The sequence below is a fragment of the Pteropus medius genome, unplaced genomic scaffold (assembly GCF_902729225.1).
Source record: "Pteropus medius unplaced genomic scaffold, Ma_sr-lr_union100, whole genome shotgun sequence".
Classification (NCBI taxonomy): domain Eukaryota; kingdom Metazoa; phylum Chordata; class Mammalia; order Chiroptera; family Pteropodidae; genus Pteropus; species Pteropus medius.
Genome location: NW_024342475.1, coordinates 5,141,514 through 5,159,419, shown reverse-complemented (window position 1 = coordinate 5,159,419; position 17,906 = coordinate 5,141,514). Strand labels below are relative to the sequence as shown.

The following is a 17,906-nucleotide window of genomic DNA, read 5'->3' as shown; positions in this document are numbered from 1 at the left end:
GAAGGAAGGAAGGAAGGAAAGGAAACAATAAAAGACAGTCCAGACAGAAGAAATAGTGTGTGAAAGTGCCAAGAGCCACAGGCTGCCTCAGACTCCGGAGTAGCAGAGACTATGGGGAGCACACGTGACAATGACCAAACTTAAGTAACAAAAAGAACAAACTAATCAAAAACAGACTCACAAATGTAGAGGACAATCTGGTAATGGCCAGAGGGTAATGGGGTTTGTGGGGTTGAGAGAATGGGTGAAGGGTTAAAGAAATATAAAGTAGTAATTGATAGACGGTCATGGGGATGGGGAGCACAGCACAGGGAATGCAGTCAGCAGTAATGTATGGGTAGGTGGAGAGCCAGAGGGAAGATAAAGTAATCGGGGGGGGTCGTTTCATAAGCTATATGAATGTCTAACCAATGTTCTGTATACTTAAAACTAATAATAAAATAAAATGTTAAAAAAAAGAAAAAGAATGATGGAAGAAAACTTGAAAGGAGACAGGATGCTACTCACATGCAGAAAATGCTTGCCGTGGGTTAAAATTAATTTCTACAGGTTATGACAGAAAGAACAGAAATGGAAGGAAGCAAGCACAAAATGAAATTCAACAGGAAGACATTTAAAGTTCTAAAAACTTCTTTGGACTTCAACATATTTGAAGGACTAATAAAGAAAGACTGCTTTGATTTATCCACTCTTAAAAGGTTTAAATTTAAAATTTCTACATAGTATACCAATGGAACAAAGCCAGACACATGGAAATAAATAATAAAAAACTCAGGGCTAAGTTTTCTTTTTTGGCCTACGACAAAAGTGGTATTTCATTATAAAGAGAGAGATTATTTAATATTTATTGCTTGCTTATTTTTTTAAAATTAATAGATTATTTTTAAGAGCAGTTTAGGCACAATACGGAAGGCATGATCCAGGAAGGAAAAAATAGTAAGTTGAACTTTATTAACGTTAAAAAATTCTGCTCTGTGAAGGCCCTCTTAAGAGAATGAAAAGACAAGCCACAGACTGGGAGAAACACATATTTCCAAAACACATATCTAAAAAAAAAAATCCAGAATATACGAAGAACTCATAAAACTCAACAAAGGAAACAAAGAATCCAATTTAAAAATGGGCAAAGATCTGTACAGCCACTTCACCAAAGAAGAGATACTGATGAAAAATAAGCATAAATTATTTTAAAAATAGAACTTTTCATTTATACTATAGAGCTAATAACTATAAATTGATAAAAGCATTTAAGATAAAACATAAAAGTAAATAAATAAAAACAGATATTTTGTTAACATGCAACGGGAAAAGCTGTTCTAACCAAAATATAAAAGAATAAACAATAAAGCAAACAGATTGATAAGTTGTACAACATAAATGTAAAAACAGAAAACATTTTTCATCAGAGAGCATAATAATATTGTACATTTTTATAGTATATTGCACTTATTTTCACTGACTGAGTTTAAGAAATGGTCTCACTCCAAGACTGCAGTATATGAGGACTTTTTGGCCCTGCAAGCAGAGATTTTTCTACTGAATTAAAAGTAAATAAAAGTCCCTTGTGTGTAAGAATATCCTTTCTAGGCTTAACTTTTTTTTTTTTCCTTTTTTTTTTTTTTTTTTTTTTTTTTTTTTTTACCATTTTTCTGACAAGTTTTCTGTGCCTATGAACTAAAGTCTCATCTTGTATTTTGGAACCAAACCAAATGTTTAATTAAAAAGTGAAATGAATATTCTTTTATATCTCACTTCTTTCATCTCAACCCCAAAGAGGCAAGAGTGGGAGGTGACAAGATGATAAATTAAAAACTCAGAAGCCCAGACATCTCCAGGGATTCACAACCTCCATACTTATCCCCAAGAGGCACAGCTGTGAGTCCCCTAGCCAGACTCTGCACCCTGAGGGACTGTAGATGGGAGTGCAGCGACCAGGGTTATTGACTCTTTACATAACATCTAATTATTTTCTAATGTAACACATATCTCAAAAGTCTGAGACTCGGCACCTACCTCTACTATTATGAACAATGACATTCAGGTTATTATTCTGTTGAAGGAGTAGGTGTGCTCTGTTCCAATATGCTTACTTTTTTCTAGGCTTGTTGTTCTATAGAATATGTTCCTAGGCATCAAATTCAATTTCTGCAAAAAGTACACAGATTTCTGTGGTGAAGCAAAGTATTGGTCTGTTTAGCAACTGGCAAATCTCAAGATAGATTTTGATATGGTGCTTCATCTTTTTTCGAGGTGGCACATATGGCAGGTCTAAAACTTTACAGATAGTTGCATTTGGTATCATATATACCAGACTGCGTATAATAATAATGTTACCATAGATTTTCTTAATGTTATTTTGCTTTTCTCCCAACTCATATTTCTCACAAAATTATTCTAAAAATTACTGTTTTTCTGAAGATTCTTTATAGACTGTATCAAATTTAGCCTTTAAATGCAAGAACACTTTTGACTAATGGCAGAATAATCTAATCATGGGTATTAGAAAAAATTATATGACCCTGAAAGTGTCTTCAACATAATCCTATTTTTAAAAAGCAATCAGTTGGCACATGAGGACACTTATTTTAATATTTAATGTTGGACCTAAATCTACTTTATAAAATATATAAAGTATAAAATCAGAGAAAACTGCCTTGATTTCAACTAACCATCTATGAGACCAAAATTCAGAGGATTGTTTTGTTAAAAAGGTCCATAACACAAAAATCTGAAGGCTAAGTAAAGACCAAAGATATAGATTGGGCCCCAAAATCTCAGATTTATCATTAATATTTTAAAGTAGAAATAATTTGTATTACTTTTTAAAAGAAATTAGATTTAATAACATAAATTTAAAAATATATAGTATTCTCGCTGAAGAGAAAAAAGTTAAATATTAATTGTAAATGTCCTTGTATTAATGAAAGCTATCATTAACATGAAGTAATTAAAATTAGGTGAAATCATGCTATGACTTGCATAAACATTCACATGTAATGTTATTTATGAACTAAAAATACAGTCTAGTTGAAGAAAATAAGATCTACAAAAATACTTTAGAAACATTTCTTATAGTTAACTTCCAAAACCCTGTGTTCTACATAAAAACACTCTAGACATCTCCCTTCCATGATGAGGTAGGAAGAATAAAAAATGTATCCATTTTTTTGCACGCGGATTTTATCTCCAGTTAAGTGGGAGACATTTTTAAGAAATTATGTTTTCTTTTTTTCTTTTTATTTACCCATTTCAGTGCCTGGTGTTCACTAAGTATACTCTATATGTTTCAAAACATATTTTTAAATGATGTTTTTACGATCCAATGAAACACTAAATTGGCAGCATGGACTTACTCTTTTCCCTCCTCTCTCTCTGGCCTCAGATCCCAGCCTTTTCCAACTATCTAAAAGACTGAGTTTTGAAACAGCAGCAGGTTAGCTCCATTCATATCTTTTGGCAGTCATTTATTTAACATTTAGATATTTTCCTTGGTTTTGCACACATTGGCTTTGATCCTTACATTTCCAATATTTCTGCTGAGGTTGAATCCTTCTAAGGAAGGTTTTCTCTGTTTATCCATAAATGCATGTATTTTGCCATTTGTGTACTCCAAGTTAAAGTAAAGATCGATACAGAGTTTCTTTGCTTTCTAATGTAACTGCAGATCACCAACAATCTTTGAAAGGCTCTCAGATAATCTAAAGAAATAAAATAGAAAATTTGTGAACAAATCTAAAGGTCATATTTTGTCTGGTTCCTCAAAATAAAAGAAAAAAGCTATTATTATTATCAATTATGTACCGATAAATATATAATGAATATTGCACACTTGTAAAGAAATGTTAGGTCATGCTAGGGGTTTTTTAAAATGCATTTATGTATTTTACCAACCACTCAACGAAGACTGAGTATAAAATGGTAAGTAGTGATATGGTAGAAGAAAAAGGCATGTGAAATTATTGTAATAAAACACAGTTTGCAATGAAGGGTTCATTCAGGAGGCCCAGCTGGTCTAAGCTCTGCACATTCTCAAAAAGGCCTATTTCAGGAGGACTGGCCCCCGACTGGTTCCTGGGGCATAACTTTTCAGGCCTTAGAAGATCCTGCCTGATAACAGTGTTTAGGTATCTCTGAGGCCCTGCCCCACAGGTATCAGTGATTTGACCAGATAGTTTATGCTTACAATGTAATTCATATTAAATGCCTTTTTTTTTGTATGCCAGAGGCCCTGGGCCACATAATATAAATGGTTTGACCTTTAGAGGGCTGGAGACTGAGTAACTAAGGGCAGTTACTGAAGTGCTACATACCTGTGTGACTAGCCACCAAAAAAAAACCCAAAGTCCAAGGCTCAGTGAGTTTCTCTGGTTGGCACCACTTTGCAGATGCTGTTTTGTCCTTGCTGTGAGAATGAAGGCTGTCTACAGGACTTCTCTGGTTGAGGATACCTGGAAGCTGGAAACTGGTTTCTCCTGAGCCTCGCCCTATGTACCTATTCCATTTGCTGATTTTAATCTGTATCCTTTCACTGTACGAAATCATGTCCATGAGAATAACAGCTTTGCTGAGTCCTGTGAGTCCTGCTAGTGAATCATCAAACTGTGGGTAGTCTGGGGGACCCCTGACATGGATATGCATATGGGTAGATGCAAGCACAAAAGGAGAGAGAATTCTCCATAGAGATTCAGGAATGACTTTACATAGAAGGAGATGCGTGTGATCTGAATCTTGAAAAGGAAAGGAAGGAGATTCTCATTATGACTCATATCAAAAACAATGCTTCGTGATTTTACATCGATTATTTCATTTGGTCTTCACAGTATCATTGATGCAGGAATTATCATTTTCATCTTACTAATGAGGAAAACACATAGAAGGAATGGATGTAAGATTTCAAGATAGGTCTGCTATACTATAAAGTCCATGTGTTTTCTACTATCCTGGGGGTTGGGAGGGCATGGAGTTTTCATCCTACGTGATCTGCTGAAGAAATTGCAAATACCTGGGAAAAGGTACAGAGCAGGGTGGGAGGAAAAGATGGTGCTTGACAAAAAAAGCGTGTATGACAAATTTTGAACTTCACCCTGTAGATGATACAGATATATTGACATACTGAACAATTTGAAAGACAAAGATTTTTTGTTTGTTTTTGCCTTCGAAAGTTATAAACTGAGAAGCATAAGTTTAGAGTGATAAATAAAACATATGTAAAGGTAAACATACTATCATGTAATTGAAAATAAGTTACTTATCACACGTGACAAAAGTAGTGTTATAGAGATTCAAAATAAATGCATGGTGGTTGTGAAGAGCAGAAAATTTTCATAGATTAAAGAACATTCAGTAGAGAAGGGAAGAAGCATGCATTATATTTATACAGGTAATGGGGGAAAGAAAAGGAAAAGATTTCCAAAAATGTGAAGAAAAATAGTTAACGAGCTCTTAAAACAAACAAGAAACTGTGCCTGTTGTTGGCATAATAAGTAAGGCTCAGTTTCTTGCTCTTGAGGAGTTCATAATCTAGTTGTGGAAGACTGCTGTGTAAAAAAATAATTTCAATCATTGATCATTATAAAAAAAGAGATATGAACAATGTTCTATCAACTTTGGGGAAAGGAACTATTAATTAAGCTAAGAACAGTAAATCAGAACCTTCCTAGATTCCAACCCACCCGGCTGACACCAAAACCCATGTTCACATCCAGACAGGTGGCTTAGGTTCCCAACTTTACAACTTAACTAGCTGTGTTATCTTGGACAAGTTACCTAAGTTCTATATGTAACAATTATCTGTAAAATAGAGAAATTTTAATTTACCAAATCACATTTTAAAAACTGACATTAAAGTAACTGATATGTAACAATCGGTAAGTGATATTTGGCTATTATTATTATTATACATGAAAATGAATGAAATTTAAATGAGCATTTGACAATGGCGTAGATGGAACACATTGTTAGAAGGGAAGAGTCAAAGTTACATTGAAGTAACAAAATTAGGGAGATGGAAGAATGTATCATGCTGTGAGCTCTGAAGTCTTATGAGACTTACTTTCAATTTTTATGTTTTGAGAAATCAGGCCATGGTTTAAATAAATGCAGTATGAAATTTTAAGTGAGTGAAATAATCTAAGAATTATCTGATTTCTCTTACACAGTCATTATAAGGTAGTCTTTATTTTTCACAAAAGATTGACCCTATTGGTCACATTTTCCTTTTTAAATTCAATTCAGATTTTTGTGTACTACCTTTACTTTAAACCTTTAAACTCTTATTTATAGCATAAAATCACAAGTCTGATTTATGATTTTTTAAAAAATGTATAGCTTTTATGATTAAAAGTATATGCACTTAACTGATGATGTTGCATAGTAATTACTTACAGATCTGACTCACTCTCCTACCAAAACTGGACATTAAAGTTTTTACCACTTTATCTCTCCTAAAAATTGTTTTATTCTTTTCATCTATTACTTCAATATGCTCTTGAATCATATGTGTGAATCCTTTATATTTGAATTTACAGAGCAGGTCACATCTTTCCACGCTGACATGGAAGTAGGTGAATCCTGGTGACATTCCTATTACAAATATAAATGATAAATACCAAGTTAAAATCAGTAAAATTTTGGCACCTCACATAGATATATGGTTTTATTAGTGAAAGACTAACATAAAAAATATGCCTCCAGTTCTCTCAAATAACTATTACTGCTCCATATTCTGTGTAAAATACATTTTTCACAACCTACCTATGAAAGAATAGCAGCATATTTAGTCCTACTTGCTGTTGTTGAGTGTTGCTGTGAAATCAAGCTACTGAAATCCTTCTTCTAATTCTTATGGTATAAATGTTTATGATTAATGAAAATAAAGGAGTTAATATCATTAATATTACATTTATAAAGAAAAAAATATTGCATTTAGCAGGGGAAATTACTATATGGGAAGCAAATAAGATCATTGAAATACTTTAAACCATCAGTAAAATTTTCATATAATTTAGCGTCAGTATTCTGGAACTATTAAAGTCAATAACTATCAGGCTAAGAAAAGTCATATGACTATTCCTTACCTCTGTCCTGTAGAATGGAAATGTACTTGATTAATGCAAATAAGAAACAAATTGTCAATGTATTTTACAATTCAAAGAAGAAACATGCTAAACACTCTGGTGAGCTGCAGTGATTTTTGCTTCAATTTAATCCAACCCTAGTTTATTAAAATTTACTTGTAATTACCTGAGGGAAAATGGGGGCCACTATGCTAAAAAGTTTGTTTCTATTCAATAGATATTTACAGGTACCAAAAAAAAAAAAAAAAAAAAAAAAGAGCTGTCTTTGTCTCTACTCTCAAAAACCTTAACATTTGGATAAGAAAGAAAGTAACACCTAACTCTGGAATATGGCAGAAGGAAATAAAAGCTGAGACTGTCTGCTTTAAATCTTTATAGCCTCAATTCTATCTGTCACACTGGTCAAGAGTGGTTAATCTACTTAAAATTTTGTGCCTAAGTTTCTTCATATTAATGTTGGTAATTATAAGAAAAACATGAGAATAAAATGAAATAAAATTAGAATAGACATCTATTTTTAGCAGTAGCGTTGACCAGCTATAGTTTTAAAATCTCAAATACATAACACCTAGAACTTCTGGACAAAATAAACATATAACACACCTTTTTAACAAATTACTGATCTTATAATAAGGAAAGAATCAAATGTATAAATACATAATTATAATAATGAGTAAGTTGAAGAATGGAAGTATGAGCAAAACATTTTGGAAACAAAGGAGGGAAATACTAATAGTGAGAGGAAATAATTATTTTCTAGTTATATTTGTATGATGTTGAATTAAAATATGCATACTAACATGTGCAATCAGCTATTGAAATTAATCTATTTGATAATTGTTCAATAGATATACAAAAGTGTGAACATAATTAAAAAATATAAAATATGGCATATCTTGTTGATTTTGAGCTTGGTTTTTCAATAAAATTTTACCAAGTTCTTACTTTCACAGATATATTGTTTGTTTTTTTTTAAATGTGACTTTAAAATCTCTATATTTAAAAACCACAGCGATGAAAAAGATTTCTAAGTTCCTCCTCTTCATCAAGATATTCTACTTTAGTGTGCATTTTCCAACCTGAGCTATATATACATCAAGTGTTTGAATATATTATCTGAGTGAAGCCACTCTTATCTAAACTTTGCTGATAGAGTTAGTCACCCTTCTTGGAGGTGTTGAAAGACAAACTCATGGATCTCTAGGCACAATAGCTGAAATTGGTACTATCCAGAAAAAGAGAACAAAAGGTTCTCATTAAAGAACTAGAAGGGGTCTAGATTTTGAGAGAAGAGACTGAAAAGTGAGAGACAAACAAAATTCAGCTGTGATTCATTGAATGCATGTGGAAGCTATTACCCTCTTGGGTTCCACATACAATGTTTTGTTTTCACATGTGTTTTAAATACCATCAGGTGACCAAATGCCTGATGTTCTTGATCTTGACAATAGTTTACTAGAGATTCTTAGGATAATAAGAATTTACTCTCAATGTTTTAAAGATGCCCTTAAAAAGTCGAGTAATAAACTAATGAAAATAAGTATAATTATAATGTAATTTTATTTTAGAAGCAGCTAAAGAAATTCTCAGAGAAATTATTATCTCTATCAGTTCAATGAAATGGACACAATTAAATCAGGAAGTAATGGAGCTTGAGGGAGAAATTATTTCCTCACAGAACTCTTTATTGAGAGTTGTTCAATCAACACTATGTAGAAATTTACATAAAGAGAAACACATACTCAAAGCCTTCACACAGTGCAAAAATACATTTTTTCCCTGTATTTTTTTAATAAATAAAAGAAAAGTAGAAATGCTAGCAGGAATGAGAAAGGAAGCAGTCCGATACCCTAGAAATCACTGGCACAGGATGCCTCTAGGGACGGACTCATTGAGAAGAGGAGATTCTAGGTCTGCAGACAACCACACTCTTTTGAGAAACGAATCAATACTCAGTCTATCTTTGAGTCTGAGAAAGAAATAGATATTTCAAAATTGAAAGCTTTTAGGGTTAATACAATTACTTTCAGGAGTGGCATCCTCTAGTTACAAAGAAAGTCCTCACAGATGGCAGGCCACTTTATGCCTGATTTGACATTTTATGGACACAAATTACCTGTCTTGAGCTCTGAACTTTAAAATACAAACCCACTTACCAAAGAGAGTGATTATAAAATGAGATAACTGAATTCGCAAGCTATGTGGTATAAAGAGCTATGATACACAGGTTTATGTCTGATTTCTCCCATCCTACTCCACTTGAACATATTATTTTTTTCATGCATAACATGTAAGAAGGAATTAAGTTAAATATTGGCTGCAAAAGTATGTAATCCTGTGTTTAAAAAAAAACAATGATAATATTAAATATTAAATCAAATCATTTTAATCTATTACAAGCAAATTGATGATCATTTTAAGAGTAAGACCTCTAAAGTATTCTTTTGATACCTGGACAGTATCAAGCCATCAACAACATTTAATCTTTCATATAGCAGTGAATAAAATATAGCTAACTTTTGGTCATTTTATTAATTCTGTATACAAGTACATCTCACTTTAAGTATGTGGAGTTGGGAGTTTGCATTCCATCTCAGTGGGTTATGATCATAGATATATATAGGAATCCCTAAATGGATTCACTTGGTAGAAATTCTGTGCTAGCAGAGGCAACCACTGAGACCCTCTGCTGGTTCAATTAATACAAGTGTTCTTGTAATAAACCAAGAGGTATTAAGAAATTCAGGAATCAATTAATTTGTAAGTTAACAATTTAGGTGAGCAACTACATAGACAATAATTCCTTTAAAAATACAAATCATTTTACTGTGACCATAAAAAGTATTTTCATGCGATGCTTAAAGATGCACCAATGACATTTGTAGTCAGGGAAACCGAGTCAAGAAACAAATCCAAGTGAAATGAAAACCACCTTTGTCTTTTATTTCAATTAAAAAAAATATATACAGTTGAATGTTCAATTAACCACTAAGAATTGACCTCAAGGTATCTCCCAGTTTAATTACCAGGACCAAGATTAACGGTTTCTATTATGATTTTATTACTTGTTCCAGAAAATGCTTGCTCAAGGAAGATAGGCTGTAAACCAGTAAAAAACTTAATCATTTGCATCAGAAACTTTCTCCAAACCAACAGACTGCTCAAACAAGCTCTATTCTCTAATGAAACAACTTTATTAATAAATATTTGCTTCAAGACCCTCATCTTTCTAAATCCACCAATCTTAATCTACAGGGTCATGCATTCAGCTCAATCCCAATCAGATCCCTGCATTAAAAGAGTCATTGTAACTCAAGGCCAGACCTCAAAAGCCGGTAAATATCCATCAGTGGGTTCCTCTTTCTTAAAGCACTTACAGACTTTGTCATGTGGTCTGCTTTAGTGGAGGTAAAGAACTGAGCTTTGCTCTGTCAGGAGGTCACTTTGGTGGTTGGCCAAGATAGATTTAATGTATCTTCCACAGGACAAAACTTCAGACAGCCTCCTTCCTGATTCTAGGCCCCTAACCCCGCTTGTCTTAAAGCATTCACTTTAGAAAACTTGTAAGTACTTTCTCTGCCCCTTTGAGATGTAAATCTGTGTAAAAGCCTCTTTCCTCTTCTACTACCCAGGAATGTCCTCCTCAAAGATCCAGGGGCTATCTCTTTGAAATATAGTCAGCAAAGAAGATTGCGCCTCAACATCCCATTCTCTATGGGGAGGGGTGGGACCTAACTCTTACACTGAGTAGCTACAAGTTGTGACAATATCTTCCATCATGGAAAGTCTACTAATTCTCTGGATAGGAACAATTAGCAAACTCAGATAGCCTACGATCCTTGTTCTCTAGCTCATAAAACATTTCAGCCCTTTGTTTCAGCAGAGTTGAATTCATATTGATTTCTGGCCTCTCTCCCCTATTGTAGTAACCTTGAAATACATATACTTCATATAATACTATTTTCAAATATGTTATTTATAAATATGATGTAACAAGAAAGGTAAGGCACAGTTACGTGAGTTTCTCGGTAACAATATTTGCCAGTCTTTACTGAATATTTAATAAGTGACAGGTATCGCAAAAATTCACTGTTATATAAGTATCTTATATAGTTATATTAAGTATTAAAATATGTATTTGAGGTCTACAGCCATGCTATCCTGAACAAGCCCGATCCTGTCTGATCTTGGTAGCTAAGCAGGGTCGGGCCTGGTTAGTACTTGGATGGGAGACCAACTAGAAAGATCAGGTGCTGTAGGCTTAAAATATAAAAAATAAGGGATGGTAAGCCAACAAGGTCCTTGCAATCTGTAAGGTCAACCAAGAGTCGCCTCATCTAAAAAAAATTAAAAAAATAAAATATATATTTGATTAATATACAGAATCTTTAAAACAAATTTACTTGTTCCAGATCCTAAAATGAAATAACGTCTGACTTTCCATGAAAGTTAGTTCTGGTTTCTCTAGAGTTTTATCATGTAGAGCACCTGGCGAAACAGGTAAAGTAAAAATTGTTCACATCAAAGTCACTTTTTTTATTCAAATGAGTTCTGAGTGCCAAAAGAGTCAATTATACTGTTAGTTCTAGCCTTTTGAAGAAGGTACCATTCATGTCAGCGTTCAGGTGAGGAATGGCCACCCCACACCCTGGTTGGTTTCCTCTCTCCCTGCCCTGGTCTTCGAGTGTTTCAAAGCATCCTAGATATCTGACCATCCGAATTGGCAATGTAAAATCCTTATGATATCTAATATAAAATCAAAATTTCAAAATTCCTGATACCATAACTATTAGTCTCATAAATAATTTTGTTTCATAAAACATGTCTTATTTTATTTTCATAGTCATATTAAAGAAATATCAATATTACATAAATTTTCTATATTTTAAATATTTTTATTACTTTAATCTATCTGTCAAAAGATAACCACTTGAATCCTGCTCTCCTCCACACAAGCATTTTTATAGATAACATTTATCATCGGCATATATTCTATATGTATTCACTTTCATAGTTGTGACTTTTTGTTCTTTGGTGAATAAAAGATTTAAATAGTTAATTGCTAAACTCAATTAAAGGGCTAGATAAGATTTTAAGTGAGATATGCTCCAGAAAAAAAATTAAAATGCAGTAGCTAATGCTTCCTTTCTAATTATATGCATAACTAATTAACATCTTGACTTTAAAGGAGGATCTTATGCTCCTACAGTTTTAGCTTATTGTAAAACAGTATTTTAGACACATGAAATGTTATAGTCATATATTTGAAACTTGCTGGTAACTTATTTTAGGTCATCGTGAATTGTTTTTCCAAGAACTCAGGAGGAAATTAATATTGTAGAAGGAATAAATCATCTTTTTAAAATCATGCACAATTATTTCCATTCAACTATTCCCCATTTTTTTCTCTCTCCCCTTTTCTCTCTCTTTAAATTGTACCTTCATGAAAGGTATTATAAGACTAAGTGAGACATAAGCTCAGGAAGATGACCCATTTAAGGAATTTGTGGCTTGATGTAAAACGGGAAAAAAATATGTTTCGAAGGGTCCAATTTTCATAAAGAACCAAATATACTAGTCAGTGAAAGGTTATTACTTTACTCATAATATGGAGACAAAACTTCAAAGCCAAATTGAGTAACTGAAAGCTACTTTAGAGGTACTTCTGCTGGTGTTGTCCCACTTTATGGTGGGGGACAGTGAGGCTTAGAGAGGTTAAGTAGATGGGCCAGGAACACATTGCTGGTGATTGGAGGAGGTGAAGTTTAAACCAGGCATGCTGACTTCGCACACCCTCTTTTAATAACAACACTAATTTTTCCTCTCTGGAGGATAAGCTTACTCATTAGCTAAGTCATTCATTTAATAAGTCATTCATATGGTAACTCATTCATTAACCAAATCATTCTAGCATATCTGTCTTGCAGTATTTTGATTTAAATTTGTTCTTTGGTAAAATTCCAAATTGCTACATGTCATGGATCTTTGAGGTCTCTATAGGATAGTTAAATCTGTTTATACTAAAAACCTACTGTACTTTAAATTCTGGTCTAAAATAAAATATTTTAGAATTTGAATAGAGATTACATGGGATAAGGTAAAATCTAGAGCTTTAAATAGTCACTAAAAGTAGGATTGCCATTAAATCTCTAATTCTATTTATTTTTAATTTATTTTTTAAGTGAGGCAAACTTTGGTTGCCCTCACAGATTGCAAAGACCTTGTCAGCTTACGATCCCTTATTTTTTTTTATTTTTTACGCTTACAGTACCTGGTCTTCCTAGGTGGTCTCCCATCCAAGTACTAACCAGGCTCAACCCTACTTAGCTTCCGAGATCATACAGGCTCGGGCTTGTTCAGGGTAGCATGGCCATGGATGTAAATCTCTAATTTTAAACGAACATGTTTATGAAGGCATTCCTATATTCTTTGGTTAATATATCTACTAATTCTGCTGCATTCTTCAAAAACACTGAAGTAAAATAAAAAAGGCAGAAAAAACTTTGATCATTTGATACTGAAGTACTCCTCTGAGGTTACTGAAGATGATCAGTATCAGAATATGTTAGTCCTTTTGACCATTCAAAGAAGTTCTGAGGCTGCATCTGGTTCTTTGAGGTTGAAGATTTTCCCTTTTACTAATTACATTTAAACCGATCTGACAAACATAACTGTTGGACTGGTTGCTAAAAGTTTGATTAGTGCATTAGAGAGCAATTGCATTATGATGTCATTGAGACCAAAAGAAAGCTAGTGAAGGAAAAATGTTCATTGCATACATAATTGAATGGGTTTCATATCATAAAACTTCTCTCCAAGAATGAAAATTTTCCATACCTAAAAGTCTTAATAAATGGAAGACTATCTTGAAATGGTTTGCTAAATCTTTGTCACAAAGGTATGTCACAATCTCTGAAATGATTTAATAATCTACTGTCCTTTCAAATTCTAACAGAAAAAAAGCCTAGTGATATTTTCTTTCTTATTAAAAATAGGTTATTATTATATAAAAGCATACTGAACTAACCAATGTTATTTCTCTCTAAAATATGTAAACAGATATACTGAATTTGACTTTTTAGTTGATTTTGTAATTTAATTAAATATTATCTATTAAACATCTATTAAGTGAAAGGTACTGCTCCAGGAGGATAAGAGATGAAAAAGACACACTATCTTCAGTCTAAGAGTTTCTGGGGAAGCAGTATGAGTGAAAAATCCAAGGGAAAGAATGTGTTATTGAGGGTTAAATGGAAGGACTGGGGGGTCTAATTTACAGCTAACCAATGCTTCTTGGAAAAGGTGATATTTGATAGGGGCTGTGGAGAATCAGGAATTTTGAGAGGAATCCTCTGCTTCATGACATTGTGATTTTTAAGTGGTCCTACATGATCAAGTCATTGAAATACCATAAGCTTTAGCAGAAGTAGAGGATGTTGACTTAGGTCATGGGGAAAGTGTTTAATTATCGTTATTTCTGCCATCTGCATGACACTGATGATCTCAGTGTGGTAATTAACTTTATGTGTCAGCTTGGGCATGCTGTAGTACCCAGATATTTGATCAAACTCCAGTCTACACGTTGTTATGAAGATATTTGTTACATAATATTAACCTTTGAATCAGTAGACATTGGGCAAAGCAGATGACATTCCATAATGTGGGTAGGCTTCATCCAAGAAATTGAATGTCTTAAGAAACCACAAGAGGAAATTCTGCTAGCAGATTGCCTTTGGACTCAAGATTGCAACATCAACATTTCCCTGATCACCAGCTTGCCAGACTGCCCAGCAAATTTTGGACTTGTCAGACCCACAATTCCATAAGCCAATTTCTTAAAATAAATGTCTCTCCCTCTCTCCATCTATCCATCCACCTACACACACACACACACACACACACACACACACACACACACACACACACACACACACACACTACTATTCCTCTTTCTCTATAGAACCCTGAATAATATAATCAGGGACCCTAATGAGGAAGTTACTTTTCAACTAAAGAAATTTTATATCTTTCTATATTTACATTGTAGCAGAGGACTCAAATATAGAACACAGAGCATCTGAATAAGAAAAAAGAAATGGATAAAGACAGAGAAACTGCAGCAAGTTTCATTTTAAGTAAAGTGGACACCCACATTTTGCAGAACATATGAGAAATACATGTCTCAGAAATATATGAGAAATAATTAATGAAAACTATACATTAAATGAGTTTTCAGCAACAGCTTAGGAAATGGCTTTGAATAATTGTCCTGGGAAAACAGAGATGCACTTTGGTCCAGACTGATATGAGGAATGGATAGTGGTCATACATGGAAGACAAACTGTGGGACTTAATCAAGCAAGGAGAAGGATACGAGTGAAGAGTCCTAAAGCAGTTCCCTAGCGACAGTGGCAAAGTTCCTTATAAATAGTAATTTGAAAAGGTAAATCATGATCTCCTTCTTCCCCTTCTCAATAAATATTTTGTCATCCTCCTGGCCTCAGTTCCATGTAAGTTTCCCAGAGAGACTTTCCCCAATTCATGCTGAGAGTAACCCATACTAAATTCTCTCCCCTACTAAATAGTTCTGGAGTGTCAGATATTGCACTTATTGGTAGGTTACTGATTACTGTCTACCTGCCAAATAGCACATGAGCTCCCATATACAATATGCCACATGGACTGTATCTGTTTTTATTCATCTAGCATCATGCCTGCACATAACAAACATACTCAATGTTTATAGTAATGAATAGATGAATGGACATTGTATAGTCAGCACAATGGATGCTTTAGCTAACTTAGATAAAATTCATATAAATCTCATTCCATGTCTCAAATTTCTTTGACTCCAAGACAACTTTACCCACCATATTTCTGAAATCTAGCCATGTAATAAAATCAATAATTTGTGACATTTTAATTATCTTTGGATTTTTTTCCTTATTCTTATATAATTGATAGTGTATTGGATTTGATAAAATGCAATGTATGTTTGGTCTTCATCTAATCAGATTTCCACCTGTAACATATACTAATCTGATTTATTAAAGCAATGAAAGCAGCTACTTTTAAGAATATTTCTTAACTTTTTGATTTATAGACACAAAACTTCAAAGGAACCACTATAAAAAAATAGATCAGATTATTTTTAGAACTGTTACAATTTATTAAACTATGCAATTTTTGTTCAAAGAGCTTTGAACAAATTATTACTATTATATTAGATCAGAATGAGGTAACATAGAAAAAACTGGAAGCTTTAGCTTGGAACCTAATTTTTAAATTCTCACACTTGTGATATTACAACACTATATCATTTATAAAAGACAACAATTACATAAATGTAAATATGGTACCTAAATATAACAACTGAAAAATCTTTCTAGTTAAAAAAGGTTTTTAAAAAAATATGCATATACATTCACAGACTTATATGTATATATAAAGTCTTGTATGATTCTCACAAGGATTCTAAGGAATAGGTACTTCTGGTATTATTATTAATATTCCCTCCTTTCACAATTTTGGAGGTTAAATGCTTTATCCACAGTCCCAAGGCAAGAAAATGAAAAAGCCAACATTAAATGCAAATTTTCGAACTCTAAAATCTAATTTTTTCCCCAAACCACTATAGCACAGCGTAGAAAGCCAAAAAAGAAATGAGAATTTCATCATTCATTACAGCTCGCCGAAAGCAGAAAAGTAATTAAAATAAATATGTGTGAAATATCCCTATATATTACAGTACTTCTTAAAAAATGAATTATCTACTTTTTTCTGCATATTCTATATTCAATATTGAATTGAACTAGTTTTTTTTTGTCCATTTGTGACTCTCTTGCCTTATAAACACTTTCCGGAAAATTACTTTAGGGAATGGTCATATTTTCAATCACGAGAACACATTAGATGTCTGAAACTTAAATTATTCTTTAGTATTTTGAAATCCCCAAAGGACCTTGGCAAGGAGAACCATTGATTTGGCAGGGGAAGAGTGTGTGCTCTGGACTGAGATCTTTCTTCTTCATTTTCCTTCTTTTTTCTTCTCCTTCATCGAGGTTAAATGAAGAACAAGCAAAGCTCTACAAGGATTTCTTACAACCTATTTTAGGATTTCCCATGCCAGCCAGTAATATCTGTTGAATGAATGCCCCTTTGAATAAATGCTTCTAATCCATTAGCAGCTCTCATTAATATCCTGCATGCAATACAGCACACTTGTAGCAGGCAGAAAAAGATGAGAAGAACATAAGACATTCTGCTGTCTGTACAGAATTCTAAACTTTAAAAGAAGGATGTGATGAAGAAGCCCTAAGAGCAGCTTTCTTTAGAGCAGCAGAAGGTAATTGTTATATTTCAAATCAGAACTTCGTGGACACAAACAGAGAAAGTCTTCAGAGAAACTAGAGTTCATAGTCATAATGAATTTTTAGTTTGAAAGCCTCTCAGAGGGATCACATTGCAGAGTATCTGTCTTTAGGGCATTTCCAGTGATCAAAGTACTAGACCAGTGGAACATGACGGAATATCAAATTCTGCTTCTGTTTATACCTTCACAGGAACTGGTGGCCTCATAAACACTAGTTAACTCACATAAGCCTTAAAAAATATTTTATTTTTCAGCAAATTTTAATGTGCAGCTATGATATAAGTGTTATCAAGTAAGGTTTCATGGGTAATTGCCACCCTCCCCATCAAGAAGGTTTTGCCAGTTTGATGGTATCTGCGTTTCTTTAAGAGATGAAAGCAGTGCATTTCACTATGGCCTCTCTCAGTGATTGTCAGTTAATAAAAATTAATCAGACACTTTACTGGTACCTCTGCTAG

At 33.3% G+C, this 17,906-nt stretch overlaps 1 protein-coding gene and 1 pseudogene across 7 annotated transcripts in view; one reads left to right on the top strand and one right to left on the bottom strand.

The window, feature by feature from the left end:
- NALF1 (NALCN channel auxiliary factor 1) overlaps window positions 1-17,906 on the bottom strand; it is a 538,865-nt gene that overhangs the window by 229,644 nt on the left and 291,315 nt on the right. The window lies entirely within an intron of this gene.
- Window positions 11,220-11,338, top strand: LOC120605409 (uncharacterized; annotated as a pseudogene).